General features: G+C 36.7%; 1 pseudogene; it reads left to right on the top strand.

Moving 5' to 3' along the window:
- Positions 1-15,146: 15,146 nt before the first annotated feature.
- LOC149241231 (uncharacterized) lies at positions 15,147-15,574 on the top strand (annotated as a pseudogene).
- Positions 15,575-18,606: the final 3,032 nt, after the last annotated feature.

Below are 18,606 nucleotides of genomic sequence, written 5' to 3'. Positions count from 1 at the left end.
TTAGCAGTGTCAATGAAAGGAATTTGAATAAGCAATAATATGATGGTAAAGCACTTAAGGAGCAGGGCCATTGCAGGACACTGGTACCCAATAGTGTCCATTGGTTTCCATGAGCATGCTATGCTGAGTATGATGGTTTTAAGGTAGGTATATGCCTTGGTTTTTGTATCCTCCAATGTGAGGAAGCCTTGCCAAGGGATGGACTACACAGGATGGGGGTACTAACAGAACATGGAAGGTGTGTGACTGCATAGAAGGAGGTGACCGATTTCTCGAGGGACTTTGTAGCAGAGAATGGAAGATAGAAGATGGATTTGTTTTGGTCATTAGCATTTCCATATGGAATTAAATGCACATTGGGAGTGTGCCTTGGAACAATGAGTTGGTAACTTTTCACTGAATGGTCAAGTGGTGCGAGATTCTAGCGTTGGACATTGGACGCATATTTGACTTTATAGTGGATTGGAGACTTCTTGTGAAGGAGGTCAATCTTGGTATTACTTTGAGGGTGGAGGCATGAGCCTCTAGATTCTCTTTTTGTGGATACAACCATCATATCCTTTTATTTTCTAGTTGAGCAAATGTGTATATGTTTATTACTATAAATACTATATTGAGCTAGACATATAAAGATCCATAGACAATATGATTACTTGATGGGTGAATCAAATGTCTATGTGATTATATGTGGTTATTATTGTAAATATCGTAATGATATGTGTTGTAAAGCTCTAGGAAATGATATGATTGTCATGTTTCAGCAATCATCATTGTAAATACTGCAACGAGTTGTGTTATAAAGATCCATGGCCAATATGTTTCATTTTCAGTAGTCTTGTTGGTTATAGGTGTCATTAAACACCGAGGACAATGTTCCCCCAATGGGGAGGGTTGTATAATAGCACTCGTTAAAAATTCATGTAAAAATATATAAGACCATGGCCATGGCACATGTATTCAAAGATGAATGGTTGGAAAAACATCCTAGTGCGTGTTCATTCGGTTTGTTATGGCTAAGGAAATTTGCAAAGGCTTTGGAAAGGCATGAGGCATTTATTTATGAAAATATTGGAAATTAGGAGAAAAAGAAGGTGAAAGGTCATAGGTTGCATGTGAGGATGATATTGGAGGAAAATAATGGAAAATGAAGAAAATAGAGGCCTCATTGGTAAAAAGGCTTATGAGGATCAGCAGGTAGGCTTGGTTAGTGTAACATTTTGTTAGTTCAGTTTTGGAGCTCTCTCATTATTCTATCTCTCACATACTCTTGAATACATAGATTTTTCTTGGAGCACTCTTGTAGGGTGTGGCATACTTGAGATTTTAGAGAAAGAGGCAAAGGAAGAGTAGGAAAGCGCAAAACAATATCAGCGTCATCAACTACAATGGATTTTGTTGTAGGTACTGAGTTGCATGTATGTTTTCCTCACTAGTTTTTCCATGCATGTGGATTTTTGGTCATGATATATCACTGGCATGGAGGATTTCCTGGATTGATAGTGTATTACCTAGCCCTTCCATTTCCTAGATAGCCATGGGATAGTGAGTTTATTTCCTTATTTTTTTTGGGATGGTTCTCCATTTTCCTTAGCTTGGGTTAAGTTATTAGTTCCTAGAAGCCCTGGTTGGACAAATTAGTTTGGGTTGAGTTACTAGTCCTAGAAGCCTTGGTTGGACAAACGCTTTAGAAGCCCTTGACGGGTTGAGTTACTAGTCTTGGAAGCCTTGGTTGGAAAACCGCTATGGAAGCCTGATGACATGACCTGGATATTGGGGGGAGGCACCCAAGATCTAAAATAAATGAAATGGATCTTGGGGGGAGGCCCCCAATGTCTAAAAAATGGAAATGCTAGAATAAAATAAGAGAATACACAATAACAAAACCACAAAGAAACTTTTTATTAAAACATATAATAATTGTAAATGCTACATTGTGGTGGAAAATCTATCCTTTTACAAAATGTGACTTGTTACTTATAGCGTTTTTGGTTACAATACCACATGTAAAATCCATGGCTGGGTAAATTCCATGGGTGAATGAATACCATGGGTAGATGTCATTTTCCATTTAGATCATTCCTCCCTCCTTAAGAAGGAATGGTCCTTATTGCGTGAATTTCCCTCCTGAGAATCATGTGTTGAATATGAAGAGCCACTAAAGAGAATTATTTTGTGTGGTTAACCCATAACTGTGATGAATGAATATCTGAGGATAAAGATACCCTGTAATGCTTGTGACCAACTGTGATACTGACGATGTGCGACCTAGAAAATGGACTTCAATGAAGTGTGGATTTGTGGATGACCCATAACCATGAAAAATGAAGATCCAACAATAGAGATAGTCTGTAATGCTTGTGACCAATTATGATACTAACAGTGTGCAACCTAGCAAATGGACTTTGACGACAAGGATTTTGTACAGTTGACCCATAACTGTGATGTTGATTGTTGATGAAGTAATAGGTGCCTACATAGCCTGGGGTGAGAGGGAATGTCTCCAAAGAACCCAAATGGGATGCTACTATGCTGACAATGATGAATGTGAAGCAGGTGCCTACTAAAGCGGGGTGGGAAGGCAACTATCCATAGGGAACCCACTCCAAATGTTGCTCTAGATTTAAAATGGACATAAATCCGTAAATATAACTCATAATATTTAGTATAACCTATTTTTGGAGAAAAATTACCAGTTTTCATCTTCCCATGTGTTTGAAATCCCTATTTGTACACTCTGGAAACTCAAATTCGCGTTGCAGTTGTTTTGCTGTCGTAAGAGTTCTGAAAAAATTGATGATTTTAAATTAGCGACATCTCCCTCATTCGAACTCTGATTCGACCAATTTATTTTTTGAAATTTAGTATTTTTTCAAGAAAAACTCATATCTACAATCATTTTTCTGAAGTTCTCCATAAAAACTGCAAAAAATAATAGGAGAGTCATTGTCCACGAATTGTCGCTAGAAAAAATCTTGCAACACAACTGATTTTAAATCAGTGATATCTCCCTCATCTAGACTTTGATTAGACAGATTGTTTTTTTGAATTTGGATATTTTTTCCCAAAGAATTGAAATATTTTATTTTTTTTCTAAATATTTCAAAAAAAATTCATATCTAATCTGCGAACTCGTCGCTCAAAAAATTCATGAAGATTATTCAAGATTTCTACAAAACTTTGAGATTGAAATATGCATCAAAGCCTCATTCCCATGGAGACATAACCTGAATCTGATACCATTGATCCAGATCTTGGGGGGGAGGTGCCCAAGATCTAAAAAAATTGAAATGTTAGAAGAAAATAGGAGAATACACAATAACTAAACCACAAAGAAACTTTTTATTAAAATAAATAATAACTATAAATGCTACATTGTGGTCGGCAATCTATCCTTTTACAAAATGTGACTTGTTACTTATAGCATTTTTTGGTTACAATACCATAGGTAAATTCCATGGGTGGGTAAATACCATGGGTGAATGAATACCATGGGTAGATGTCATTGTGCATTCAAACCATGACAGCTATGGGTTGTGTTACTACTCCTCGAAGCCTTTCTTGCAAAAAAGGCTCTAGAGCCCTTGAAGGCTTGGATAGAGACCAATCTAATGATGCATTTTTTATGTCTGACCATGAGGTGGAATCACTATTTGATGGGTTAAGGTCTATGACCTTTATAAGCCTTGAATGGTTTTGGAATGATGTGTTCTATTAGATCCCACATTCATGCTTTGAATATGGCAAAAGGATGAATGGCTGAAGAGAAATTTGGCTCATCCATTCTACAGTCAGGTGGAACATGATAATCACATACTAGGTTGAACTTTACATCATTAATATGAGGTTATTTCTCCTTGTTATCTCATGAGTATTATACTAGTTTATATGTGGATTATATGGGTATTGTATCCTTGGTATTTATGTTGTTATTATGCTAGTTATGAATATGTATTATGATAGTGGCTATGTATGGGTTCCATCATATATTCACTTGTACATGAATGAACAATGTATCTATGGCCTAATGGATGGAACTGCATCTAAAGTGATAAGGAAACAGTGCCTCGTAACGAATCACAAATAAGTATAGAACCCCTATGCTTAGATCTGTCATTTACACCTATAGATTGCATTGATGCCATGTGTTTGACAGAATGTCAGTCTCGGTTGAGAATGGTCAAGCCTAGTCGTGGAGTTATCTTTTGTTTTATCAGTATTGTTGTTATGTGTTTAATGGATTCTAGAAGTTACAACAAGTCCTAGGCAGTGGCCGGAATTCTGGGCTTGAAAAGCACCTTAAAATCTCGAGTCTCTGCCACATGTTTGCTAGAAATAGTCTACGGATGTGTGCATGCAGGGTTGTGAGAGCCTCCAGAGCCCTCTGGATGCTGGTATGCTAATAACATGGGAGCATCTAGAGCTCAATAGGTCCAAAAGCTTAGTAGGACTAAGGGGCTAGTTAGAAGAAGGTTGGGATGGTTCTTAGGAGTCCTATTATTGATGTTGAAGGCCTGTATGGTGTGTGTTTGTTAGTTACACTTCCTTAACGTGGCTTAGGAGGTCGAATCATATCATATTAGCCTCTCTTCACATGTTTACCCTGGTTGGCTGGTTACTTGGGTAGATGTGGGAGGAGGGTGTCACAATCTACAAAAGGATTATGAAGGGCCTACCCTCATTTTCATAATTGAAAGGCTTATCATGTGCTAAGGAATATAGACAGTATTGCAAATAGTCTAGCAAGCCAAGCAATGAAGAGAATACATGTAACGTTGTGTGTGAATGGCACCAAATAATTTCATTTAGTTCCATGAGTGACACCCATAACCTTAACATTAAACATTTTGACATGTCAATCAAAATAGAAATAAGAAAGCGGAAACAGACAAGTTGGGTGAGCTTGATGACCAAGGGAAAACACAGGAGGCAAAGTGGCATTAGGATTGCGTCACATGGAGGGATATTGAGGACGGTCTCATCTTCGAAGCATAACATTCCATCCTTCCTCAATTGTGCAAGGACAATGGGGAATTGTGTCTGCTACACTATAGTAGAGAGGGAATTTGATTGCTCATGGGAATTAAGAGGAATAATTTGGTGCTTCAGCAAATGGCATGAATTGTTAATCCTAGAGGAAATTTGGTAATTTTATCCCATGTAAAATATGTGACATTCCCTTTATACTACATGATTCGATGAGAAATTTCGATTCGATAAATGTGGATGAATATTCATTCATTTTTGTTATACATTGTTTGGATATTATATTGGATCATGAGAAACATTTTGGTGTCTTTTTCAGACATTTAAGACTTGAGGAAATTTTAAAGTCCCTAACAACCCCTTATGATTGTGAGATGATGGCACGAGAAGGTAGCAAGTGGGTCTGAAAAATGAAGAAGGATAAAAACAACAAAGAATTTGGGAGCTTCAGGAAATGTTTATGGCTTTCATCATGCCTATGGATCCACTAGCAGTAACAATCTCCACTATAATAGAGATAATGTTAAAACACAAGAACCTAATTGAACAGTAGAATGAGGGAATTGTATACCAGGAAGCTAAAAGAGATACAAATCAAGGAGTCATGACTCACCTGAGAATCGATTCCTTAAATATCCTCAAACATCCAAATAATTAAGGTTAAGTAAGTTAGGAAAATAATTATTTAAATAAAATGCTACAAATATAAAAGGGTAAAAATTTATGGTGTAACAATTCTGGTTTCAAATTTTGTAATCTCTCTATAATCTTGTCCCTTTACAAATACTATTCACCCATTACTATATGAAAAAATTAATTAATATTCTTAATACACCATAATTCTTTTCACTTTCAAATAAATTTGTAATAAAAAAATAAAGAATCATTAATAAAAATTCTTTAGCATTTGCCTTTATGCTTAAACAAAATCAACATACAAATTACTTAAAATAAAATTATATATATTTATATATATTTATTTGATTAAGAATGTAATTATCATAAATATATTTATGAAATATTATTTTGAAAATTATACATTTTAAATCTTTTTAATTAAAGATTAAATAAAATGTTTAATCAATGGTTAATAATATATTTTTCTTATAAAAAATAATATTAAAATTTAAAAGAAAGAAAGTGTGTACATCCTCATAATGTTTATATAGCGAAAGATCCTATATCTCACAACCAAGCCAGTGGAGTTTTATACATTAATTTCTCCAATATACAATAATACTATTAAAAAAAAATTATTATTATTATATATATATATATATATATATATATATATATATATGTGTGTGTGTGTGTGTGTGTGTGGGGGGGGGTTTGACATGAATATATTTAGTTACTATAACGATATCACAATCTAATTTACAATTTTTTATTATTTATATAAATTTGCATTTTACAAGAAATTAATAAATTATTCATATAATAATGTCAGTAAGAAAAAGTATTGTGCCAAAAGGTGTATTCTACAACCCAATATTCGGTGTGTAAGTGTGTCAGTCGGGCTGAAATTTCACTAATGTTGACCAAACTAAAATAAATAAATAAAAACTTTTAAAAATCTAAAAAATAAAATATAAATATTGTTGGCTTAAACAATAACTTACATAACCATATAAATAAACAATTAAAAATTCATTAACAGAATAAAATTCATTCTATATTCATGGCACCAGCTGGATTGGTGTTCGTTCTCAGTCATTAACACGATTGGTGTTCATTCTCAGTCATTAACACAACAAAATTTGTTGGATATTAACATGGAAAATAAGCTATGATAGAATGGTTGTGAAACCGGAAGTAATGGGTTATATATATATATATATATATATATATATATATATATATATAGATATATATATATATATATAGATATATATATATATATATATTAGCGATCAAATTCCTATTTTGATAACAAAAACAAATATTCACACCAAATTGCATCATTGTAGTAGTATTATTATAAAAAGTTTCCAAGTTTATTTGCTTGGATTCATCTGGGGTAGATCTCACTTAAACATGTAAACGTAAAATTAAGTTTAAAATGTAATGCTTAACATTTAACATTTAACATTTTTAATATAATGTCGGTCCTATTTAAAAACCAATCTAATTATTATTATGTATAAACACAATATACATAAAAAAAGATATGGTAAATAAATAAAAATATAAATAAACTAGCAATTGCACCAAATGTTGCAAGAGCAAAGCCTTAAGGTAGTGGCATAGGAAAGAGTAGCATTAAAAATGAATGTGTGACCTAGAACATATGGAGGAAAAAATCTTGGATGCAGTTAATACTCAAAACCAATTCAACAATTTGAAAGCATACAAAAGATTAAGAACTATGTTTCTTTGTTGTATAAGTGAAATACAAAACAAAAGGAAAAAATACAAAAAAATGAGTGAATTGAAACCAAAATGCATATGGGCCAACATTATTGTAGTATGCACCATGTCATCATAGAGTTGGAATCTGAGTGTTTTGCAAGATTTCGTTTTCCACTTACAAAAAAGGAGAAAAAAATATAAAAAACCCTAAGATTTCAAGACCATACATGTTACTTCAACAAACATGAAGTAATCAAAACTGTAACACCTACTCAAATAGAGAGATTCTTCATATGAATCAGATAATTGATCATGTCTAGGAGAAATGAGGGCATATGGAGTCAAAGTGTCAATACGAGGGCACTATCTTCTACTCTTTAACATTTTATCTATAGATGTTGATAATGTGCATTCACGTATTTGTCACACTTTATAATAGAGTTACACACATTATCATAGAGTTGTGGCACATGAAGCCCAATAGTATAGGGTATTGACAATATTGCCATGTGGTCGTGTGATCATATTGTGCCTGCCATCATCACCTGTAGTACCACTTTTTTCTTCAGTTCTAATATCTATATAGAGGCATCTAAATTGAGGTTGTGGGTGCATTGAATTTAAAATAGATGCTAGCGCAAAAGATATCAGAGCCATCTAAATTAAGGTTGTGGGTGCATTGAATTTAAAATAGATGTTAGCATAAAAGTTGTGAGTTTAGAATAAATACATGAGTATAGGTGATATATTAGCATATATTCATCTTAACTCCAATTCCATTCTCTTAACTCCAATTGTATTGAGAATTTTTTTAATTTTGAAAAAAAAAACAACCACAAAATTTTCACTATTTATGATCTATGCTAGTATTTTTATATATTTATTAGTAGTTTTCTCTTTTTAAGATGTTTGATATTGAATTCTATTCAGTTTGAGATTTTATGTGTTTATTTTATAGTCACATCTCATACACCACAACCTATATGAACACACTACTTTTCTCTCCACAACTAAATTTATTGCACTCATCTAATTTCAAAGCACCTTAATATTAGTGCACATATATGCAGTCTCAAGTGTTACCTCAATTGGTTGGACCATTTACCCAAGGCATGTTGTTGATGGGGAGATCTTGATTCATGGGTGAAATCCAGTCAAGTTGTAACTACCAGTGGCTATTGTGGGTGGTGGTTTAACCATTCACCCTATGAATGTTCTAGGGATGAGTAAGGGATCTTGTGTTTGTACCCTAAAACTTATGGCACTCTCCCGTAAATTTCCTTTGGTTGGAATTGAATTAATGTTTGAATCTTTTGGATTAGTTCGAGAGGAAAAAAAAAACTCATCTAGTTTCTGATTTTCTTCCCAACCCAATTACGTGGCACTCAATTCTCACAAACTAGAACCGTATTTGATCTCAATATGCCAAAAAGGTACATTTCTATTTGTAATGTTCTCAATCTTTTCTTGCCATCATTCTGCATATTTCAATCTAAGTTATTTTTAGAACTCTCATTTGATGTCAAACAACTCTCCATTGAATAATTTGTGACCTAAGATTATTGATTAAGGCTATGAATAGCATGTACCATATATTGTTGTTTCTTATATACTGATTGAATTTCAATGCATTGTCCTGGAAAAAGGACGGTATTTTACAATCACTAATATCCAAGAGGAAGGGATAATATTGAGTTATTGAAAACAACTTTGTAGTTTTATTTGAAGCTCATTCTTGAGGATAGTGACAAGATTCATAGCCTCGACCAAAACAACATGAGATTTAACCAATCAAGCCCCCATTTTAATAGTTTATAATGAAAATTTTAGTGACTTGCAAGATGGTATATTGATAGAAATTTTGGCTTAATAATTTGAACTATGCATTATCAGAGTGAGTATAGTGCATAAATTGGAATATAGAAGAATAATTCCATGTCCAATTCCCAATCTATGGAAATTTGATGTATTGAATCAGGTTAAATATGAATCATAGAAGAAAATAATGCATCATACATATCAAGTAGCCAAAATTAAGGAAAACGTAAAGAAAGAGATTCCCTAGAATAGAAAATGAGTGGAATCTTTACTTGGATCAATAAATGTGACCAAACTAGTGCCTTTGAAACCACAATTCTAGTAGTTTCTATTGTGAATCTAATAGTAATTATTCATTGGATATGAAGCATGGGCATGAATGGTATTTGGAGTCAATGCAATATAACAACCTTTGTAACACGCTACATTCATTGACAAGCATTAAAAATAAGCATATGTCATGCATATTCCCTAAAAAAAAATCAAGAGATCTTCATCCACCTTAAGTTCAAATAAGAAGCCTTTGGAAAACATGATATCAAACGAAATTTGAGGATGGTGGAGATTTATATTTTATCCATATTTTAAATAAATATAACATCTTATTATTTGTTATATTAAAATTTTATATTAATATTAATATAGATATATTTACTTCTGTTGGCTTGAGGGGTCCTGACCCAGGTTTAGAGTTAGTTGCGCCAACAAACAAAACCCTAACTGTTGGCCATTTCGGTAATAACCCATGTAGCGCAGGTTGCAGTCTCACCCCAAGCAGTATTGGGGGATGAAGGAACCAGGTTTATGCATCCATAGGTCAATGTGATTGGTTCATGCGACTTCTATGGCTTCTTTTAGTCTTTGCGAACCCTAACACTTAAAATATAAATAATTGCAGTAACTCACAGAAATAGAACCTAAACCTTTGCAAAATGCTTTGAACATTCCTAATAGTAAGTAAATAAGCATATATTCTACTTTCGTTCATAAATTAAGAATTACTTCATATAAATACATAATACAGAGTGAATATATAGAAATTGCATAAGTAAATATAGATGTACATATACACAATTATAGCTTCAAAACAGTCTTTATTGATATAATCTTTCCTGTTACAGTCTCCTCTTCCTTGTCCACACAACTGCAGGGCCCCACATACTTAGGCTGCGGACTTTCCAAAGTCTCCCCGCACATAGCAACATAAGCCTTCCCCTTCGCCTAAGTATAGGAAACAAACTTTCCTACCTTATCTTACTTTCTCATACCATGATATTCTATTATCGAATTACCTCCTACACTTGCTGTGAATATTCTATATATAGTCATTGCTTTCACAATACCATGCTCCATGGACCATGTGTGAGTCACAAAACTCCCTATCTTCTAGAAAATTAAGGGATTAAATCCCCTTTTTACTCATATGATCTTAGCGCTCCTCTCCCTCAAAACACATAGAATTTACAAGTATACCAAAACTTATTACAAAAATTTACTCCAAGGGACCCTGTCCCAACAAGGCCCCAACACAATTTTGTGACTCATCCTTGAGTCACTCTGCTGGTGCTTCAATCCTGGCCTGTAGTTCGTAGAACTCCAGCTTCAAAACCCGCAGGTCAGCAATTCCCTGTGTAGCAGTTTGTTGCACTTCTTCGACCAAATTTTCAGTGGTTGGGACTTCGACTGCAAGGCCCATGGTCCTTTGAGTCTATTGCATCACCTTGAGATTACTCTATACTCACAAAGTCAACTCATTAGCCTCATCTTTCCATGGATGTGTCCATGAAGAAATAATTTCTTCCTTGCAGTGCACCTCATCAATTTCATTTTGTATAAGCTTCCCTTCCTGCAACCTCATGAACCATTCTACTAGTTCCATTGTTCATGCAGTCGATTGGATTTCATCGAACTACCTCTGCCTTTCTTTGATATCTACTCTAATCTTTTACAAAGTTGGATCCTCCTGTAGTGAGGTCCATAACTCCATGGCTTGCTCAAATAGCTTAGTGCAGCCCTTTACTGCTTCTTCTAAAGTTTCCATGCCTTCTTTCATAGCAGCTCCATGCCTCTCTCTATCTTTTGGAGGAGTCGTGGGCTGCAGCTTCAATTATAGCTCTGATATCTGCAACTATAGCTCGGACTGGACTCGACCAATTTCATCTTTAGACTCCTTCACTGCAGCAACCAGCTTTTGAAACTTCTCAATGGAGGTTTCTTCGACCGGAATATTGAATTCTGGCGAGTCCTACAGGCCTATGCAATAGATGCTTCCAACTTTGGGTTCTACGCTATGATTTCCTCTTTCTCCTTAAGCTCTTGTTCCTTCTCCTAAAAATTTGTTGGTTGTTGGTTTTAACATCACTGATTACCAACAGTGTGCACTACTCCCTAATCCATAATTCATCAAAAAACCCTTGGTGTAGTTCATTCAAGGTCTAGATAGGGCGTGTCACGAGGTTTAAGCCCAAGTTCTTTATCTGCATTAGTTGTGCCCTTTCTTCTTTTGCTTTGGTGCGCAGGGACCCTTCTAGTAACTGAACAATGTGGAGATCCAAAGTTCTGTCTGTATTCGGAATTGATGTGATCATTGGATTTAGCTCACTTGCTCCCCAATTGCCTAGCCCACGCTGGCCTGTAACCTACCTGTTTGGATCTACAACTCACGCAGATCCTATTGAACCTCTCCGAACACCTGCTCATAATGTTCCTCAAAGTGGCCCAATAGATTAGTCATCGTATCACAGACCACATCACCTATCTAAATACCCTTCAGTAAGGACTAAAGGGGTCATGTCTACAGATCGGTCAGAATTTTGTTTCTTGTGTGGCCTAGTTGATGTCTTCTTCTTCCTTTTCTTTACCACAAAGGGGGATTCTAGCTTCGCACCCCTTCCTCTTCTTCCTCAGATTCTTCCTGCTCCAGTGTTTTTTGTGTGTCTGACTCTTCAACATCGATGGTGGCCTGCAACATCATCATTTATTGTCCTTCTCGTTCTTTCATTGTAGCTTCTTTTTCTCTGACAGTAGCTTCCTTTCTCTGCGCAACTTCCTCTTGGGCGGAAACCTTTTGTGCTTCCTTCTTTTTCTTTGCTGCCATCGTCTGCATGGTTGAAACTTTCGCAAATTTACTAGTACCTACGTCGACACCTGACGAGGTGAGCCAGTCACTTGGCCACTTGCTCATGACCCTTGCTATGTCCCCCTCGGCCACCAAGTAAGGAAACTTGTGCCATATCTTCATGGGATCCCTCCTTGCGCGAATATGTAGATTGTGGAAATATTCTTTGAAATTAGCTATGGTATCATACGTCTCGTATAGTGTGGGTAACAACCTCATCCTCTAGCTAATCATTATCCTTAAATCCATCACAAAAAGAGACCAAAAAATATTTACCTATGCGATGTGCATGGGGTCCTTTGTAGCTTAGAGGGAAGTGAACTTCGCCGCCTCCAGAAGGTACGAATCATGGGGAGGAAACTGACTGTCCTCAGGATTCCTCCACACCACTAGTGTTATCAGTAGAAACAACCAGGTGTAATGGAACACCTTGCCCTCATCCGGGGCCTCCCTGCAATTCTATAGAAATTCCTTGCATAAGTACTGAGTGTAGATATATTAGAATTGTTTGGCGCAATGTGCAACTAAGTAGATGACATGTGTCGATACTTTGTCTACGCGACACTTACGCATTACTTTCCCTGCTAATATCTGTGTGGAAATCTACAACACGAGATCCGAGATAGAGCAAATAGAGTATCCACATGACTTATTTATCAGCCCAAACTCGATTTTCATGAGGTCCGCAAGCTTCTTTTCATGTGTTTTTCCCCCAAACGCTTTTGTAGGATTCACTCCCTCTTATGGTAGTAAGGTGATCCAGTGGATCAGCATGTCCGTGGCTGGGATGGGTTCTCCCAGCCAGAGACACCCATCATGCACTAGTGTGAGAAATTGGTGCACACAGATGGTGTTTATGTTGGTGTGACTCAAATGCGGCACCAAAATCATGTTTAGGAGCCCCATGAACCCAACACCAACTACCCACTTCATTTGTTCCAACCATGTAACCTTCGATTCTGCATAGTATACCTTGGAGAGGTGTTTGGGGGGCGCCAGCTGAGGGAACTTCTCATGGTCCCCTAAGTCCCAATCCTCCATCTTAAGTGTCAGTATCTGGGCCAAGAACGCGCCCTCGAACACCACCTTCTTTGGAAATAGTGGCATGGACACCATAAGCTTTATGTTTTCTCGATCCTTTGGCACTTTAGTTGTGGCCTTGTGTGACAGAATATACTTTGATAGCCAAGACATTGGCTCACCCTCCTCAGAATCAATCTCCTCTATGCCTCTATGCAGTTCTTCTTCCTCCAAACCCATTGTCTTAGTCAGCTGCTCAGACCAATCCATCCTCCCCTTGTTATATATTTCTGCGGGATTTTTCCTTCGTGACTGCCTCATTCGGACCTGCTGAGGTTTCTTCATCTTCTTATCTATTGCCTTGGACAAAGAAGGTTGAGGTACAAAAGTCTTAGGTCTGGTAGACCTAGGTGTTGTCTTCGAAAATCCTACAGGGATAGATGGAACTACTTCTATCTCATGGGGAGTTGCATTCATTCTGTCCACAAAACACTCACGAGAAAACTTAGGTACGTCAGCCAACCCTGGTCATTAAAAGAGCTCCTCCCAATTTGGCCCAGATATATAGTTCTGCACTTGGCACAAGCAAGGTGAATAATATCAATACAAACTCACAAGAAGAAAAGTGTTCAAATGTGGGGAATCATGCCATATTTATAGATGATTTTGACTTTGAATCCAACCATTCCCCTTAATTTTCAATCATTAATGCATCTTTGGTGACATATTTCAAAACATATGTTCCATAAATGCATCTTCCCCACTCCTTTCAACAGAAATATTTCCTTCCAATCATCTATAGTGCTTCCAATAGCCACTTTTCAACTAGGCCATGTGTACCCATCCTTGTGGTGCAGCTCCTCTCGGTGCCTTACTTAAACCGTTTACGCAACTCTGTTAATTTTCATGCAATGTAGTTTATAGCCCCATACTTCCTTGTAATTGCCCGGAGTACTAAGAATATCCTACAATCATATAGTCATTGCACAGGTGAGGGATCAACCATGTACAACCTCAATCGATTGTCTTTGAATTTTCCAGGGAATAATTCCCCATTCAGCTTTGTGATCTGAACTGTGCCACCATCTGTAATTTCTTTCACAACATATGGCCCCAGCCAATGCATTTGAAATTTCCTAGTGAATTTTTCAAATTTATTGTCATATAACAATACAAAATCATCATTTTATAAGTTGTGTTGTTTCATATGACGATCATTCCATGCCTTTTCATGATCCTTCTGCACTTGTTGATGAAATCCTGCTAAGAAACAATCTTCCTCCAGTTCTACCAGTTGCATGAAACACTCCTACATAGTATCGCGATCAGCGATATCTGTAAATTCTTCAATCCACAAAATAGGCATAATGTATTCCATGGGCATTATAGCCTCCTTCCCATATACTAATCTAAACAGAGTTTGGCCTGTCAACTTCTTACAAGTGGTCCTGTATGATCAAAGCACCACTAGTATGTGCACATCCTAGTCATTCCACTTCACATGCTCTCATAAAATTTTTTGAAGGATTTCACCATGCCATTAGCTTGAGGTTGATAGGGCACAGTCTTCTAATGATATACCTTGAATTCCTCAAGCATCACAGCAATTGAACATACATGTAGTAATTTGATAGCATGGCAATTTCTGAACACTGCGTATGCAAAGAAACTTCTCGGGATTGTTCGCCATAAGGTATGGAGTGAGCAAGACACATCTCTCTGTACATTTCTTTCTGTTTATCTTGCAAGTGGCACACGGGAATGCCGACAACGTCCCTGGCTTCCCAATAGCTCGAAATGCTTATGGATGCAGGGTAGTGTGAGTTTTCATTATCTTCTTATCCGTATAGTATTACAGAGTCATGGCGACGATGTTATCAGCCGTGGGAGCAATCTCAAACAGGCCCTCGTTCTTTGGCTCCAGAATCTGGGGTAGAAAACCCATGATAACCCCAATACGCACTATCTCCATCTCCATCCTGAAAGGCCCCCAACATCCCATAATTTCACTGATTACTGAATGTTCTTCTCGCCCACGGAAGAAGGCGACCGCCCACCATGTTAAATCGAGGCCGAAGAAGCACCATCCCTATGACAAGAATAGGGAAGCCCCCACCAAATACCCTCCCCTTCCTAGCCGAACCTCCCAAACCATCAACCGCAGTAGCTGTTGCTTCACCTGACAATACAGAAAAAGAAAAAGGAGTGGAAGAAGAAGCTCTTCCTGCAGTTGCAACTCCAACTCCTGTTGTGGTTGATACACTCCAAAGCGGTGTACAATAACTACCTTTTACCACAATATTTTCCACCGATAATGCAAGGACTTAACTATCCTTTAGTGAAATATCGTCCGCCGATAATCTAACGACTGAACATGATTAGATCGTCAAACAATTAATCCAACGATGCACATTAGCACACTAGCACATGAGGGGAGTTTTTGTGAGAGGGAACATCTTAGAACGTAACAAGTAAATAAATAAAACATATTTTTATACTTACTCAAGAGGTATGGTAAATAAATAAAATATTTTTTTATATTTACTCCATAAATCTCTTATATTTACAAAAACTCAATAAATATCTCTTATATTTACAAAAACTCAATAAATAGGTTTTATTTAGGTGAAGCCTATGGGCCAAATACCATGGGACAAATTATTATTAATACCATGGGACAAATTATTATTAATACCATAGGTCAAATACCATATTTATAAAAGAGGTATGGTAAATAAATAAAAGTATATCAAATAGGATTAGAAATCTACATCTAATTATATATCGAGCCTATGGATTGAATACCATGGACCAAATTATTATTAATACCATGCAGAAAAACATTATTAACCCTAATATTAATATTAAAAGATCAATATTATTATTAAATCTAATATTCCTTTTAATATATTATAATATTAATATTATTAAATTTAATAACTTTGGATTAATACAATATTAAATTTGTTATATTATAATATATATTAAATCTAGATATATATGGGAGGGAATAACAAAGACAGAGTGATAGAGGTGGAGAAATAGAGGGAGAGATGGAGATAAAATGAAGGAGAGGGGAGAGGAGGAATGAAGAGAGAGTGATAGGGACATGAGTGAGAGCAATAGAGAAGAGTAAGAGAGGAAGAGGGAGACGTAAAGATGGAGGTGGGAGAGAGAGGAGATACGAATGGACATAGTAAGACGATTGGAGAGAGAGAGAGAGAGAGAGAGAGAGAGAGAGAGAGAGAGATGGGGGAAGAGAGAGGGAGGGAGGAGAGAAAGGGATAGAGAGGAAGTATGAGAGATAGGTGGAGAGAGGGAAGTAGATAGCGAGAGGATTGGAGGGAAGAGAGAGAGAGAGAGAGAGATTAGGGAAGAGAAAAGGGGGTACGAGAGAAAGGGAGAGGGAGGAAGGATGAGAGAGAGGAATTCAGAGAGAGGAGTATAGAGGGAGGGATAGAGAAATGGAGTTGGAGGGAGGGGAGGCAGAGAACAAGAAATACATAGAGAGTGAGAGGTGGAGAGAGAGGTGGTGACAAGGGAGAGATGGAGAGAGAGTGTGTATGTTTAAGGGTGAGATAAAGAGACATAGAAGTGGAGATGGGTGCAAGGGGGAAGAGAAGGAGAGATAAGGAGAAAGGGATGGATATAGTAACATAGTTGGACATAGAGAGAGAGTGATGAGGGGAGAGAGAGGATTGGATGGAAAAGAGAGAGGGGCGGGGAGGAATAGAGGGAGACAAGAGAGAAAGGGAGAGAGGGGGCTTGAGAGAGATAAAGAGCATGATGGGGGAAGAGATAGGGTTTTAGGAGAGAGAGAGAGAGAGAGAGAGAGAGAGAGATGGGGGAAGAAAGAGAAAGGGAGAGAGAGGAAGGATAGGAGAGAGGGATTAAGAGAGAGGAGGAGAGAGGGAGGGATAGAGAGATGGAATTGGAGGGGGAGAGAGGGAGGGAAGAAGAAATACATAGATAGTGAGAAGTGGAGAGAAAGAGGGAGTGACAGCGGAGATATTGAGAGATCGTGTGTATGTTTTGAGGTGAGATAAAGAGACAAAGAAGGAAATATGTAGGGAAGGAGAGAGACAGGCATATAGTAACAGAGTTGGAAGGTGAAGAGAGGGAGAGAGAGAGGTGCGAGATAAAAGAAGAGAGATAGGATGTGAGAGAATGGAGAGAGGTAGGAAAAGAGATATGGAGATGGAGAGGTAGAGAGAGGGATGTAAGAAGAAAGACGTAAAGAGAGAAAGGTGGAGAGAGACAGAGAGGGAGTGATAAGGAAGATAGAGAGAGAGGGAGAGAGCACATCAGGAGGAAGAAATATAGAAGTGGGGGAGAGGGAGAGAAGGGGAAGAGAGAGAGATAGAGAGGGAGAGGAAGAGGGAGTGATATATAGATATATTGGAGAAAGAGAGTGTATGTTCTGGGGGTGATATAGAGAGACCAAGGGAGATAGAGATATAGATGGAAGGTGAAGAAAAAGAAGAGAGAGGTGGAGACAGGGAGGGAGGGACAAAGAGATTGATAGATATGGAGTGAGAGAGCATGTGTGTTTGCGGGGGTGATATAAAAAGACAAAGACGGAGATATGGATATAGATGGAAGGGGTGAGAAGGAAGAATACTTATTGCAATAGATCCATTGATTTCAGTGTGGATGGTAATCCTATTTGATTGCTTTCACTAGATGCATTAATTTTAGTGTAGATGTTGATTTCTAATGATATTTTATTACTTGCACTCGAGGCATTGCTTTTAATGTAGATGATTTCTAATCCTATTTGATTTCTTGCACTAAAGTCATTGATTTCAGTGTAGATGGGGATTTCTAATCGTATTTGATTGCTTTCACTAAATGTGTTGATTTCAGTGTAGATGATGATTTCTAATCCTATTTGATTTCTTGCACTAGATGGATTAATTTCGATGTAAATGTTTATTTCTAATTATATTTGATTGCTTGCACTAGATGCATTTATTTCAATGTAGATGATTTCTAATCATATTTGATTGTTTCCACTAAATGCATTGATTTTAGTGTAGATGCTGATTTCTAATCATATTTGATTCCTTGTACTAGATGCATTGATTTCAGTGTAGATGTTGATTTCTAATATTATTTTCTTACTTGCACTAGATCCATTGATTTCAATGTAGATGTTGATTTTTAATCCTATTTTATTACTTGCATTATATGTATTGATTTCAGTTTAGATGTTGTCTTCTAATCCTATTTGATTTCTTGCATTATATGCATTGATTTCAGTGTATATGTTGATTTTTGATTTGATGTAATTAGATGTATGATGGTACATTAAT

The sequence above is a fragment of the Pinus tabuliformis genome, chromosome 8, assembly GCF_031772625.1.
Source record: "Pinus tabuliformis cultivar Carrire ecotype Pingquan chromosome 8, CPIR1, whole genome shotgun sequence".
Classification (NCBI taxonomy): domain Eukaryota; kingdom Viridiplantae; phylum Streptophyta; class Pinopsida; order Pinales; family Pinaceae; genus Pinus; species Pinus tabuliformis.
Note: the sequence above shows the minus strand (reverse complement) of the source record. Positions and strands in the feature narration are given on the sequence as shown.